Source organism: Lissotriton helveticus, chromosome 3_2 (assembly GCF_964261635.1).
Source record: "Lissotriton helveticus chromosome 3_2, aLisHel1.1, whole genome shotgun sequence".
Taxonomy (NCBI): Eukaryota; Metazoa; Chordata; class Amphibia; order Caudata; family Salamandridae; genus Lissotriton; species Lissotriton helveticus.
In genome coordinates this window covers 8,373,170-8,388,858 of record NC_136062.1, presented here as the reverse complement: position 1 = coordinate 8,388,858, position 15,689 = coordinate 8,373,170, and positions in this window count along the sequence as shown.

The window sequence follows — 15,689 nt, the reverse complement described above, 5'->3', positions numbered from 1 at the left end:
ATGTACTCTACTACTAACAGAGGAGTTCACAGAAGAGAATAATGGAGGTGGAAAGCTGCAGTAGCACTATACTACCAATCGACGTTCTCACAGAAGAGTGCAATGTAGGTGGTGATAGAAAGCTGCAGTTGTGCTATACTATCAATAGAGGACCTCAAAGAAGAGCACAATGGAGATGGAAAGCTCTAGTTGTGCCTTACTATCAATAAAATTCTTCAAAGAAAAATACAATGGAAATGGAAAGCTGCAGTTATGCTATATCACCAATAGACGTCCACGGAGAAGAGTGCAATAGAGATGGAATTGGAAAGCTGCAGTTGCACTATATCACCAATAGAGAGCCTCACAGAAAAGTAAAGTGCAATAGAAATGGAAATCTGCATGTACATTGTTGCTATTCTAATGTATTGTGCTAAGGATAAATAGTTGTGCCAAAGCTGGTTGATAGTAAAGAGTCAACATTGCATCTTACAATAATTTTGAGAGTTATGGAAATAGCTGATGACACTCCATTATAACTCTATATAGTCTATGAAGGAGGGGAGCCTTTCAGTTACACAGATTACACTTCACTTTCTGGGCATCAAACCATAAATGTATGTACTTAGCACAACTACTGTCGCTGCTGCTGTAAACAACAAAGTGCAATACAATGGCTGTAAAATGCTACCTGTAAAGTGAATAACACGATATGGTGTAATGGTGTTTTATAATAAAATTAGCAATTTGGATTATGCAATACAAATTTGTGTGTCATGGAGTACAGTAAGAGGGGCTGGGGTGCTCAGCCTTTATCATTCAAACACTCTGCACTCAGGTATTCGCAAGTAAAACATCCAGGGATATGAACACCAAAAGCAATTTGTTTCAGTCTGGCCTGATTCTCCAGGGAGCTAAATTACAGGGTCAAATGGGCTATCTTAAAGATAGAAATCTCAGGGTGCCTGTAATCATTACTTGAAAGACTCAGCAACAGAAATTGGATATCACCTGAACCTTCTTGGTTCTTTGGGTTGACATGGCCGAGCAGTCAAAGGATTAACTCAAAAGGGGGTGCATAAGGTAAATCTAGGTACAGTCCAACATAGTTATCACACTGTGAATAAACTATAACTGACCAGCCAATGTTGTGTGTTCACAACACTTTTTATTCATATCTCATATAGATCATAAATTTACAATGTAAACAGCAATCAAACCAAAGGCACGCATATAAAACACAAAACAGAACCTAATACAAAAGTGTAACACAGCAAAGATACAAGGAACTATTAATTAATGCAGGTGTTACACTAAAGAACATCTGGTCATGTACACAATCTAATATTTGCGATAAGCTAATGTTAACAAAGCTATATTGTTTACAAAGTTCAGAACACCAGGAAAAAAGGACAAGAAAGACACCAATGCAATGCATTTCAGATGCAGAAATGCAAGGTTTACAAATAGGTGAAGTTAGCGAAGCTTAATGGATGGTGTTTAATGGTAGTTAAACGGTTGTTTGTTTAGAATATTCCCACAAAATTAGGTACTTTCTTGCTTTTCAGTATTTGGTTTACGAGTTTTCGGGGGGATAAGGAGTAAGGTGTTGGTGCTCCTTAGACTTCTTGTCTGACCGGCCTTCTGGAGTTTTGAGGCCAGGTAGGCGGGATTCCCTGTGTGTAGCGCTTTGTGAGTGAGGCAGGCAGTTTTGAAGTTGGCACGCATTTCGATTGGGAGCCATTTTAAAGAGATGTGATCTTGACTCCGGTGACCATTCTAGCTGCTGCGTTCAGAGTTGATCTGAGGGGGGCTAGGTGAGATTTTGCTGATCCTGTGAGGGTTGCATTTCTGTAGTCCAGTCTTGACAGCACTAGGGATTGAGTGGCTTGTTTGAGGTCACGGGGGGGTTATTTTGTAGAGTAGTTTGAGGTTGAGGAAGGCGCTCTTCGCAGTGTTCTTGATGTGTTTACTCATGTCTAACTTAGGGTCCAGATTGATTCCCAGCGATTTTACAGAATCGGCTGGGGTGGGCTTGTGATTCAGAGCATCAATAGCTTTTAACTATTCAGTGATTTTGTGTTTCTCCTTGTTGGAGATGAGGAGGATTTCTGTCTTGTCTTGGTTTAGTTTCAGGTGGTTTTGTGATAGACAGTACTCGACTTTTTTCAGAGTGTCATTTAATCTTTGAATGTCTTCGATGGAGGTGGTTTCCAGATAGATATGGGTATCGTCAGCATAGAGGTATAAGTGGCTCCATATAGATGTTGAAAAGCTGCGGCGAGAGAACTGATCCTTGTGGGACACCCCTGCTAACAGGGACTAAGTCAGACAGGAAGATTTTTATTCTTTGGGTGCAGTTTTGTAGAAAAGAGGTGAACCATTGTAAGACCACCTCTTCAGCTCCAACCCTTTCTTTAAGTGTCTTAATGAGAAGTTTGTGGTCAACCGTGTTGAAAGCTGCTGATAGGTCCAGGAGTATGAGTAGGCAGCATTGGCCTGTGTCAAGGGATTTGTGCATATCGTCTATTATATTTAGGATTACTGTCTCTGTGCTGCATCCTTTTCTGAAACCTGATTTGTGGGGGTTAAGAAGGTTGGTGATTTCCAGGTGTTGGGTAAGTTGGAGGAGAACACATCTTTCCAGGATTTTCGCAAGGAGAGGGAGGTTGGAGATGGGTCTGAAGTTGTTCAGATCGTTTGTGTCGGAGCCCGTTTTTTTCAGTAGAGGTGTTACTTGGCCAATTTTGAGACAGTCCGGCATGGTTCCAGTGCTCAGGGAGCTGTTTATAATCTCAGTCCAGAGTGGGGCTAGGGAGAGTGTGAGCTTTTTGGCCAGTTGGGCAGGTATGGGATCCAGGAAGTGTGCTGATGGTTTGAAGTTGGAGATCATTTTGATTATCTCTGCTTCTGAGATGGGATTGAAAGATTTCCATAGGTTAGCGGGGTGAGTGGGAGTAGTCTCTTCCGTTTCTGTAGGCAAATTGGTGGCAGGGGGGCTACGGTGAATGTCCAAGGAGAGTTCTATCTTGGTGATTTTGTCAGTGAAGAAATTGGCACAGTGATCGCATAGGTCTTTTGAGGCCGTAGCTAGTGTTGAAGTTTTGGAAGTTTGTTGCCTAATGAGATTGAAGAGTTCTTTGGGCCTGTATTTGGCATTTGCAAGGGCACTACAAAAAAAGGAAGATTTTACGTTCATTATATGTTTTTTATATTTTCGTCTAACTGATTTCAGTCTATTTCGTAGGATTGTGGACGGGTTGTTGTGCCAGAGTCTTTCTGCAGCTCTTAGTTCTCTTCTTTCGGAGTTTATGTCTGGGTTGAACCATGATCTTGATGGTATGTTCCTGACTCTTTTTAGTTTCAGGGGGGCTATTTGGTCCTTAATGGAGGACATGGTAGAGTTGTAGTGGGAGGTGAGTTCTGTTGTTGAGAGCTCACCTTTTTGGTTGGGGAGGAAGGTGTTTAACCTTTACTCCAGGTCTTCAAGGGGAGTCTGACATAGATTTCTTTCCCATCAGGGGGCGGGGGGCTTGCGTGCGGGACTGACACTGGGTCTTTTGGTTGATGTGGAAGAGAATGATATGGTGAACAGACCAGTCAACGGGCAAAGTGTGGCCAATTGAAACAAAATCTGGTTGTGCGATAATGGCATCCAGGATTGAGCCTCTATTGTGGGATTTCTCAGTGCAGTGTTGGGTGAGGTTGTAGTTGATTAGGAGATCGTTTAGGGTTTTGATTAGCGTGTTGTTTTTTTCATTCCAGTGTATATTGAGGTCCCCCAGAATTAAGTTGTTGGAGTTACGGAGTGAGTCGTGAGTTATCAGGTCGGAGAGGTGTTCTCCAAATGAGGCATTGTTTCTTGGCGGATGGTAGAGGAGATGGCAGAGTAATGGATTGTTGTTGCTTATCTTGATGGAGGCAGTGAGACATTCGAAGGAGTTGTATTCTTGGGCTTCGGTTTCCGTCACGGGGATGTCTTTCTTGTGTATGACTGCTGTACCTCCTCCTCGTTCGTTAATTCTGTCTTTGTGGATGATTGTGAAACCAGGGGGAACAAGCATGTCCATGGTTGGGGAGGAAATCTCATTTAGCCATGTTTTAGTGATGAACGTGATGTCTATGTCGTGGGTAAGGATGGTCTCAGCTAGTTCTGTGGCTGATCTGCAGTTAACGAGCATGCAGTTTGTGGAGGATCCCTCCGTTACGGGGTTTTCCTTAGAGGGGGCTCTGGGGATATTGGTGAGGAAGGCTGGTGGTCTTGGGGTATGGGGTGGGAGCAGTCTCTTCCAAATCCAGTGATGACCTGGATCTTGGAGTTGGAGTGGGCGGTGGTGGATGTGTTATATGACGAGGCTAGATTTATCGCTTCGCTTGGGACATTGCGGCTCTTGCTCTTTTGGGTCTTAGTGTCTGGTTTAGTAGGGGGGTTGTCGTCCAGCTGAGCCATTTGGTCTTTTTATGGCCTTGCGTGACTGGGGTTGGAGAGTGAGCGTTTAGAATATGGGAGTTTGTTCGGCTTTTGAGTTGTGGTGAGGTTCCGTAAGATTTCGGTGAGGCCCAGTATTATCTTTTGTAGCTGGCTTTCCAGCAGGGCAAGTCGCTGGGTCGTCTCTATGGGGAAGGGGGTGGTGGTGTCCAGGGAGGTCGTTACGGCTCTGGATATTTTGGGGTTTTATGTCTGGTTCCAGATGGGGGTGTTATTCTTGTTCCAGAATGGGGGGTTGGACAATCTGGGTCGTTGAGTCTTGAGTGGTCTTGCATGATTGCTGTCGGAGAGAGTGGGTGTCGGGTGTGGGTGTTGAGTGGGCTCTTGTGGGTGGCTTTTGATGTTGAAATTGTTCAAGCTGACTCTATTGGTTAACCTAGGGATATTCCTAACCTTATGTGTTTTAGGACACGCTTCAGGTTTTAAAAATATCCTATGTTCAAAATTGTTCAACCTTCATATTTCTCCATTAAACACCATGGGATTTTTTTTAAACATTTTAGCACTCATAGTTTGTTTCACTTTCACTCACAAGCATTACTGGTTCCGGATCATTAGGGTTCAGTTTAATACCTAGTTATCCCTGATCCTTCCACCCTAATACTGCCGGGCCCTTTTTAGCGACATACAATTTTCCAAATGATTCTCTATTTTTTAATCTGAAAACTAAAGTGTAGGAGAGTAGGGTCTGCTTCCTATGGTCAACCCCACTTTTTGCTGTGATTCTCTGGTTTTTCGACTTTAGTGTGGCTGTGGGCCTGCTAATCAGACCCATAGGCCAGCTGTTCTCTCTCTAAATTGATACCATGCCCTTTAGGTGCATACCAGATTGGTTACTGGGTCACTCTTGTGAGCCCCTGTATAGTGTACCATAGGTACGCAGGGCATAGGTGTACCCTAGGCCTACCAGGGGCTGCAGCATGTATTGTGCCACCCCTGGTTTGCCTTCCAAACTGACACCACAGGTCTGTTCACACAGCCTGGGTAAGGTGGTGTAATCACCCCTTACTTAGATATAGTATACCTATATCTACCTTTACATATAGACACATATACACCTATAAGCCACTCCTATGGTAGGCTTTCGACAATCCTGGAGTCAGAGTGCTTGGTTTTATGTGAGAGGGTGCCCTAGCATGAGCTGAGCCCCTCTGCAGCTTTCGGAACCATCTCCTTATAGCTGTTCTATGATATAGACATACCATATACTCTTAAGTGCATTATAATCCTCGCGGATAATGCTAACTTTGGTTTGGCTTTATCAAAACATGTCGTTTAAGGTGTCAAACACTTTGGAATACTACCCCTCACAATTCTGGCAGCGGGGTAGTATTCCACCCTTCTAGAGGGAAAAGACATGTAAGTTACTGCTTTACCCGGTTAAAGTTAAACAGAGCCTCAGCATCACAAAATGGATGCTGCTGCCACAGACAATTCTGACCACCTGTTGCTGGGGGAGCACCTCCCCAGACAGGGGCTTTGAGTATTGGGGCAGGGAGGGCTGCATTCAGTGAATGCATCTAGACACTGCCTGGGGTGCACAAGGTGCTCCATTCATGGCCCGGTTCAAACCAGTTGCTGGGGCACTCCAGCCCCAGCTCCAGCGCAAAACTGGACAAAGGGAAAGGGGCGTAACCACCCCCTTCTCAGGTTCACCCATAGGAGGGACCTAGTCAGGTAATCCAGCCCCCATTCTTAGTATAAGTATAGGAGCTGTGTCCCTAGGATTTTAGATTATCCTGGACCTTCGACATTCCATTCTGACTGGAAGACAGAAGACATCTCCCTTGTGGTCAAGGAGTGACCACCCTGTGCAAACAGGCACCAACAGCAACTTTGCCAGTCTGCAGTTTCAAGTCTACCACCGGAACCCGAAAACTCTGTGACTCAAGAACTAGACTTCCAGACTTCTCTGACCCCGACCAACATCCACAGTAAAGCTGAGACCCATGGGGGACACGAGAGACATGGGACCAGACATCTTTGACATCCTGCATTTTGCTACCTGCACTCCTTTTCTGAAGCCTCAGTAAGTTATACATTGGGGTACAAGAAGCTCCAGCCCTGAGCATCATTTGAACCAAAGCTCAGGCCTCCACACTCTGCGAGTGTCCCGTGGGCCCCACCTTTACATTTGTGCTCAATGCATCCTCCCGTTTCCTTGCCAATTGGCTAGTGAGCCCCTTGAAGACGCCATCTTGAATATAACTTGCGATCCTAGTTGCTACAGGCTTGCTCCAGCTTCCCTTAAAAGGAGAAGTGCCACAGACCTTGCTGGACTGCAACAGAGCCAAACTTGACATCCTGCATGGGTTGCAGTTGCCAAGGCTTGTTGGGTCCAATTTGGATACCAACACTGCAGTCATATAGATCCATTGTGGGACAGCTCGCATCCAGCTTCTGTCATCGTCGATGCATCCTGGACCTCGTGGCTGAAGAGACAAACTCACCTTCTTCACCTTCAAGCACCCGACATCGCCTGGTTCCTTCCTGTTACCTTCCTGGTCACTAGCTAGTGACCCAGACTCTGTTCCCTCTGTTTTCAGGTTCTTAACATCTCGGATCCACCCTTGGATCAACCGGGACACTTTTCCTCTGATCGCCTGCAGCACTTCTTTGCAGCTCTCCATAGGAAACGACGACGAAACCCGACACGAAAAGGCACCTATGCACCCAGCTTCCCTGGGTGAAGTAACACGAGTACTCCGGTGCTCCCGTGGGTCTTGACTCTTGAAGTGTCCTACTTTAAAAGGGTTCCATCCTAGTCCATTTGGCAGTGTCCTTAAACTGTAACTTTGTAACTTTTACGAACTCCATAGATAGTCAATGGGAACTCAGCTGGTTGGCTCATTGGCGCAAGAGGTCGGCACGCCAAGCTCAGGCGGACTCAGAGAGTGCCTAGTGGAGGTAAAGAGATGGATGTCTTCATCATCTCTCAAACTAAATGGAGACAAAACGGAGCTGATGCTCCTGGGCCCCTCCGACCCCAGCTTCTTCAATTCACTATGACCCCCCTGTCTAGGCACCCCTCCGGCACCTAAGGATAACATCAAGAGCCTCGGGTGTGGCTAGATAGTGCCCTCTCATTCAATACCCAGGCCACAAAACTCTCGGCTACCTGCTTTGGCCTCCTTAGAATGTTAAAAAACATTCTCCCAATTCTTCCTTTGGAAGCTAAGCAGGTAGTTATTCAGGCCCTGATACAGTCTCGCCTTGACCTCAACAACGTTCTTTATCTCGGCGCTCCAGATTACACCCTACGCAGACTTCAGATGGTGCAGAACTGTGCGGCTCGCACTCTGCTCCAGCTTCCCCGCAGGCAATCAGTAAGAGCTGTACTGATCAGCCTGCACTGGCTGCCAGTGCGTCAGCGAATCCTCTTCAAGGCCATGTGTATTGCCCACCAGGCCTTCTGGGACACGGGTCCTATGATCACCCGTGACTTAGTCATCCACTATCATCCCAGCAGAAACCTCCGCTCAAGCCAGGCCTTTATGGCCTCGACCCCAAGAATAAAAAAGACCAGGTCTGGTGGCAGGACGTTCACCTACAATGCATCCAAGACCTGGAACACTCTCCCCCTTCATCTCAGAGCTAACCCCAACCTCTTCTCATTCCGTAAGCAGTTAAAAACATTCCTTTTTCACTCCCCTCAGTAATTTTTACCTGCTGAGTAGCCATCCAGTCAGGCCACTTCTGTCGGTTCCTTAGCGCTTGGACGCCCCCGGGCAACAATTCACGCTCTACAAATCTACCAAATACAAATACAAATAAAAAAAAATTCTGTCACAAGTGATCTCATCACTAATATTCAAAATATAGAGTTCTTAAGAATCAAATTTTTGTGCAACACATTCTGAAACATTAATAGTAAGCTTTCTTACCATACTTCCATATTTATCACTGGAGTCCCTGTCATCCACACACCTCACTTTTAAACTCGTTATCTTTTTACACACTTTGGAGAAAAGCCCAACTACGCTGCAATTAGAACATTTTTGTTTACCAGCTGGGCAGAACTTGCTAGACACCAGGTGTGAGGCACTGCCACAACAATAGCATCTCAAATTTTCTCTTTTGTTAAATTCACTATTTTTAGAGACTTCGAATTTAGATTTGGCTAAAGCCATACTTTTGACCTTACAAATAACCCCTTCAGATATAACCTTGGGTTCTGATTTGAGTGCTTTGGTACTTTGGATAGACAATTCTGCCTTCCTGACAATCTCTAAAATATAACCACTGTACACTTGGACAGTTGGATCCCTAGTGTGCATAACAAACTGGTCCCTAATTAGCTGTTCTTGTAAGTGATAAAATCTACAATCTACTGCAAGTTTAGTAAGTGAGGCAACATATTCATCAACTGTTTCTTCCACTTCCTGTTTTCTTTGAAATAATTTGAATCTTACAATGCCCATACATGCGTTTGTGAGAAATGGTTGTCGAAATCCTTTAACACTAGTTCAAAGATAAATTGCATCCCCCCCATGTTTTTGTCATAGGTCCATACACTCAACTAACCTTCAGGATCCACCAAATGTGGACAAATCTTTTTTTTATGTGCCGGGCCATTTTACCATTCTCATCTGTGGTTTCTAAGGAATTGAGAAAGTAGGCTTTCCATTCCACCCATTTCATGTATGGGATACCTTCTGCTGGGCAAAATGCTTGTGGAGGCTGCAATGTTAGATTTTGTGCTGCCATAAAGAATTATGAATGGTAAATTAAATAAACAGTCGAACACAGGGTCCAAAACCCCCCGAATATTGCAGAGTCCATTCTTCACCTGGGTAGGACTACTTAGCTGAAGTGACAAAATGTTCAGCGAAAGCAAAGTAAAATATTCAGTTCATGAAGTATACGACAGTCCTCCGCCCACGATATTCCAGTTAAAAAATCCAAAAATCCAAAATGATGGCACTCTGGACGTGGAATAATGTGACCTCGTAACATAAGTTGAACAGTATGCTGCGTTCCAACACACGGACCAGCCGTACCACTTGTGAACATGGAAGCAATGTAATGATGGCACTCCATTGCAGCCTAGCAATGCTAATAGAATGTAGTGGAAAGTGGTTCCAATTTCCTGTTGACATCGCAACTTCCTGTCGCATTCCAGACCGAGGTGATCTTTCCTGGAAGGCCCTTGGAACAGCACTGACGTGACACAGGCTTGTTGGAATCCTCTATGCGGTTAGAAAAATGCTGACTGCAACCACAAAAGGTCTTCCGATGTCACACAGGCTTGTTGAAATCCTCCTTTCGGTTAGAAAAATGCTGACTGCACTGCAACTGCAAAGGAATCAACATTGTCGGGTGATCCTGGGGTGACAAGGTAGCAGATTCCTTGTAAATAAGTGAACTCTAAGGTGGGAGTTCCTAATCGCAAATCCAAATTCCTTGAAAATGCTGTAATATCTGTATTTCCAGATTGCATACAATTTCTTGGGGTTCCTGATGCTACAACAGAGCTCGTCGCCAAGATTGTAATGAAGAGGTTCAGAATCCAAATGATAGTTTGAGCAAAATTTATTATGGTTGAAGCACCAACACAAAAGAGTAGACACAATACCTTCCTTGCTTCTGTATTCTCAGGAACTGTCTTGACATTTCGGTAGAAAGAATCTGGAACACTCAAGTCAGCACACTAAAGAACTCTTTACACAAGATGGATATGCAAATTCTAATTAAAGGTTACATTACATATAAAGAAAACTACCCAACATAAAATAAAAGAATAATGTATGCTGGCAATCTAAAATTATCTAATATTATCAATATATCCAATATGTATTCACGCTGTCAACAAAGTCCACTAGATGTAGCATACTGGTTTAGTTATAACCACAGCATTGCACTTCAAGACGTCATCCAATGTAGAGGAAAAAAAGCAGTTCTCTTTGCCTAGCCTGTGTCTCTAACACTCATCAATAATGGGCATTCTAGAATGTTTCTTCATTTTATGATGTCAGTTGTAGTTTTGACATCTATTGTGACATCCATCACAAGAAGACCCCTTGCCAGAATTCAGGCTAGGTGACATGGACATAGAGGCTGCTGGTGCTGTAGAACAGGTCAGTGGAACCTTAGATGGGCCGGATCACTAGACTGCTAACTATTAGTGACTCACACGTTCTCACTTTCTGGGTTGGGATAATTTTCAGATCAAGAGGGGTGAAGTCCTATTCAGATTATATGGCATCATTGTCCTGTGCCTGGCAACATGTTGCATGATGGAATTGGCTTTCAGATCTTCACTACATTTAGCACCCAAATGCTTTCGAACATTCTTTGTAGCTTTACCCCTTTTGGTTTCTTCAGTACCAGTTACTTCCTTCCTCTCCTTTGTACAGTTGGCTGTGTCATGTTTTGTCCCCTCAGGCTTACAGCTGGTCAGATCTATCTGTTCCCGTAACATCAAGACAGAGTGGTGCCAGCCCTTGAAAAAGACAAAACCTCTGAGAGCGGACTCTCATCTGGGACTTCTCTCTCTCACTCCTTTTCCAATTTCTTGTCTGATTTCTGTGTTAGGTGAAGCCTCAAAACGGACTTGTCTGAGCGATCCATTCAAATGATGGCTCCAGCTATTATTAGGTTTAATGTAGAGCTTGAGGTTGCTTGCCAGAAGTGAGTTATCTTGCTTAACTGATTGGATTAATTATCATCTAGCTAGGAAGGCTACTCCGCCTTCACCACCTAATAACAACTTTGAGGTGGGTTTCTCTACATCTGAAAATGCGCCTAGTAATGAAAAGTGGATTGGCATTTATTGAATTTCATTTATTACAGTTTCAGGCGCTTCCATTTGGTCTCTCTTCCGCACCCTGGTGCTTCACCAAGGTCATGAGAGCCGTTGTCTCTTACCTAAGGTCGAGGAGCATTCGTATGATCATCTATCTGGACGATATTCTCATTATGGCACAAGACAGCTTTCAGTGAATCCGAGACCTGGACTTTACGATGAGATTCATAGAAAGCCTGGGTTTCATCATAAACAAGGAGAAATCATGCCTGATCCCCTCAAAATCCATTGAATTCCTAGGCTTCACCGTCGACACAACCCGTTGTCTCCTCCTGTAGGATATCATTTGATTTAGATCTTACAATGACCACTCTATTAAGGTTCCATATTCTGTGATCCTGAGTTTTCACAGCGTTATTGAAAACCTTTATGACTAACATTGGTTTGAGATATTTGGAGTTCCCACCACCAAATAAACAAGGTCGCCTAATGGCTACCCAATCTCCCACCTTAACCACTGTTCTTTTCACAGATTTTTTTGCATTAAAATCCCTTTTCCTTTGCTGAGCCTTAAGTTCCTCTCTATCATTCAAATCTTGATCATCTACATTTTCAATTCTTCCTTTAAGTCTACAATAATCATTAACCCAAAATGGTTCCAAACAAGTATTTGCAAACCTTCCCCGAAAAAGAAAGAAGGGAGATTTTCCAGTTGTAGAGTGAGGAGTTAATCTATACTCCTCCACTTTTTTACGTACTTCACACTTCCAGTCTAGATGCATAGATTTTGCAAGAGTAATTGTTTCTTTTAACACTCTGTTGTACCTCTCAATCATTCCATTACCCTCAGATGATATAACGAACATGTTTTATGCACGATATTACTTTTCGTCAGAAAATCCTCCATTTCTTTAGATATCAGCTGCACGCCATTGTCTGACAGAATAGATCTTGGATTACCCTCTATCGAAAATAATTCTTTCAAACACCTTATCACACTTTGTGTCTCCACACTGGATAAAAATAAAACCTCAGGCCATCTAGAAAACATGTCCATGATGACCAAAAGAAACGTTTGAGAACCACCACTGTGAATGGGTCCTAATATGTCCAATGCAATGTCTTCCCACGGACGTGTAGGACGTCTTCTCACTACCATGGGTTGAGTTCTAGGAAATTTGGATTTATCACATAACGCACAAGGAACACACTCCCGAATCTTTCTCTCTATGAACTTGTCCATACCGGGCCACCAATACGTGCTACGTAACCTCTCTTTAGTTTTAGTGATACTGGAATGTGAAACATGAGCCATGTCCAAGAACTCCTTCCTAAGACTGGCCGGAGGAACTAATCTCGTGCCTCGAAACAGTATCCCTCTATTGACCGATAACTCATGCCTCACATACCAAAACGGACTCGTAGGTAAAGCCCCTGCCTTAGCACTATCCCAGTTACTACTTAACAAAGACAAAACTTCACTCAACGTTACATCTGAACCAACTTCATCAACCCATCTCTCTTCAGTTATACTTGCCAAATCCAAAGCACAAACCCATTCCTCTTCAAACTCATTGTCTACACCCTCAAACTCTTCATCAACATCTGAAACTTCAAAACCGACCTCAGGAACAAGACGTGAAAGAACATCCGCTATTTTATTCTCCACCCCAGGAATATATCTAATGCGAAAAGAATATTCTTGCAACCCCATTATCCATTTGGTGATTCGGCCAGAAATCAAATCTAGACTCTTTTTCTCAAAGATTTCCACCAAGGGTTTGTGATCAGACCTGACCTCAAATTCTGTTCCCCATAAAAAAAATCAACTTTCTCACTGCCCAATAAACTGCTAAAGCCTCTCTTTCCAGTACCGAATATCTAGTCTCAGGATCCCTGAGACTTCGAGACAAGAACATAATGGTTTTAGTACCTGATGGACCACATTGTTGCAATACAGCTCCTAAACCCCTCTCACTAGCATCCGTCATGAGAATAGCATTGAGAGGGGTATCAAAACTTTGTAAAGATGGAGCATTTTTTAAACATTCTTTGACACCAGCAAATTTGGCATTACATTGAGGAGACCAACAATAATTGACACCTTTCCTTAATAAACATCTCATATTGACCGTTACCTCAGCAAAGCTTTTTACAAACTTAGCATAGTATTCCACCATGCCTAAGAACTTTATAAGTTCTTCCTTATTTTTGGGAGGACTCGTTTTCTGTATAACATCAACCATGACTTCTTTTGGTCTAACCCCGTTAGCATCTATCCTATGACCCAAATAATTTATGAAGTCTGCACGAAACTTAAATTTTTCCTTTTTCACTGTGAGATTACATTCATTCAGATTGCATAACACCGCCCTTAACCTACTAATATGCTCAGCCATGTTGTTTGCGAATACTAAAATATCATCCTGATAAACACACACACCAGGCAAACCCTTCAACACTCTCTCCATTACTCTCTGAAATACTGATGAGGCCGAGACCAGACCAAATGGCTTCCTTTTAAATCTAAAAGTGCCAAAAGGCGTAATGAAGGCTGTTAAGTCTCTGCTGTTTTGCTCCAACTCTATCTGGTGATATGCAGATGTTAAATTGATGGTGCTAAATACCTTAGCACCACCCAATAAAAATTACAGTTCATTAATATTTGGTAAAGGATATTTGTCAATTACCACATTTTTGTTTAATTGGAGCAAATCGATGCACAGACGAAGATCGCCATTAGGTTTCCTTGCGGCCACCACCGGAGCCAACCCTTCCGTTCCCTCAACCTCCTCAATAATTCCACCATCCATCAATTTCTTCAATTCCTTTTGGATATCTTCTTTTACAGACAAAGGAACATTCCTTACCTTGCAACATACAGGAATTGATCCATTCTTTAACTTGATTTTGTGCTGATACCCTTTCAAACAACCCAACTCATGTTTTAATACATTAGGAAAGTTTTCAATGAGGGATAACACAAATGTATTGTCCTTACCCTTGATACAGACAGGTGTGGGAGTGTATTCATGCTTCAAATCTAGAACCTTACTGCTATTACTTCCAGGTGTTAAACTAGAACTAGAACCAGATTTCTGAATTACCGAAACATTTTCTCTGATTTGTATAGGAGGATCCGCATTGGGATCCAGAAACATACCTAAATCCCCTTGATGTAGCCAACTTATCAAACTGTCTCCTTTCTTAGCTATATAAATCTTCCCTGCAATTATTCTGTTCTTGTACTCAATCACGCCCATGAAGCTCGATCGGTTCACCTCCATAAGCTAATGGAATAATATCAGGTTTTACAAGTTTGATTTTATTCTTAAGCTTTAAGTTATAAAATTCATTAGAAACTATAGTTATCTTTGCCCCAGAGTCAAAAAGAACTCTTGTAGATTCACCTTCAATGAGAATATCGTCAAAGGGACACTTTCTCTTCTTAGACATATCTTGAATCTGGACAACTATCTGCCAGCACTCAAAGTCGTCCTGAGAAGACTCTGAATTACTTTCGTACACCTCTACCTTCTTCACTCTGGGAGGTATTTTTGTCCTACATGTTTTAGAGAAGTGACCCTTTTTTTTGCATTTAGAGCAGATGTGATTTAACGCAGGACATCTGCTATCATTAGCTAAATGCCCTACCTTGTCACATCTAAAACATTTCAATGTGGTGAACTTTTCCTTATTTCTAAACCTCTCATTTTTAACTTCCCTTTTAGTTTTATCCCCCACAACAGGATTAGATTTCTGATATTTACCTTTAACTGAATGCACTTTTTCTTCTTTTACATCACCATTCTTAAGAACATCTACACACTTCAACGAGTGTTCTAATCTCTTTGCAACCACAAGAACCTCTTCTAGAGTAGGCTCATCTCGAAGCCACAACTCTTCTCTCACCTTTTCCATGTTACAACCTAACATAAATTGATCACGTATGTGATCATCAGTTAGATTGTCGTTTTCACAGGATGAAGCTAACTTTCTTAGATCTGTTATGTATGTTTCAACAGTTTCCCCATCTGTTTGAGTGCGTTTTCCAAAATGATACCTTTCAAGTATCGTACTAATCTTAGACAAATAATGTTTATCAAATTTATAAATGCAAATTGCGTACTCATTCAACCCATTAGCCTCAGAAGATGATAATTCTGGTAAATGATCGAACACTTTCTGTCCTTCTGAACCCAAGCAATGTAGCAGAAGTGAAGTCTTTCTTTCTGCACTTAATGATGTCCCACAAACTATGGCATATCTCTCAAAAACACGCTTCCATTTTTTCCATCTAATTGGAGGATCACCCAGTGACTCCAAGAAGAAAGGTGCTGCGGTTACATTCTGCATCGTTAAAGATAAAATGTCACTATTCAATCATTCTGAATGTGAAAGTTATGTAAGTGTGTGAATCGCTGATGAAACTAAAGTGCTTCCTTGTAATGTGCAATTCAAAGTCTATCGATACTG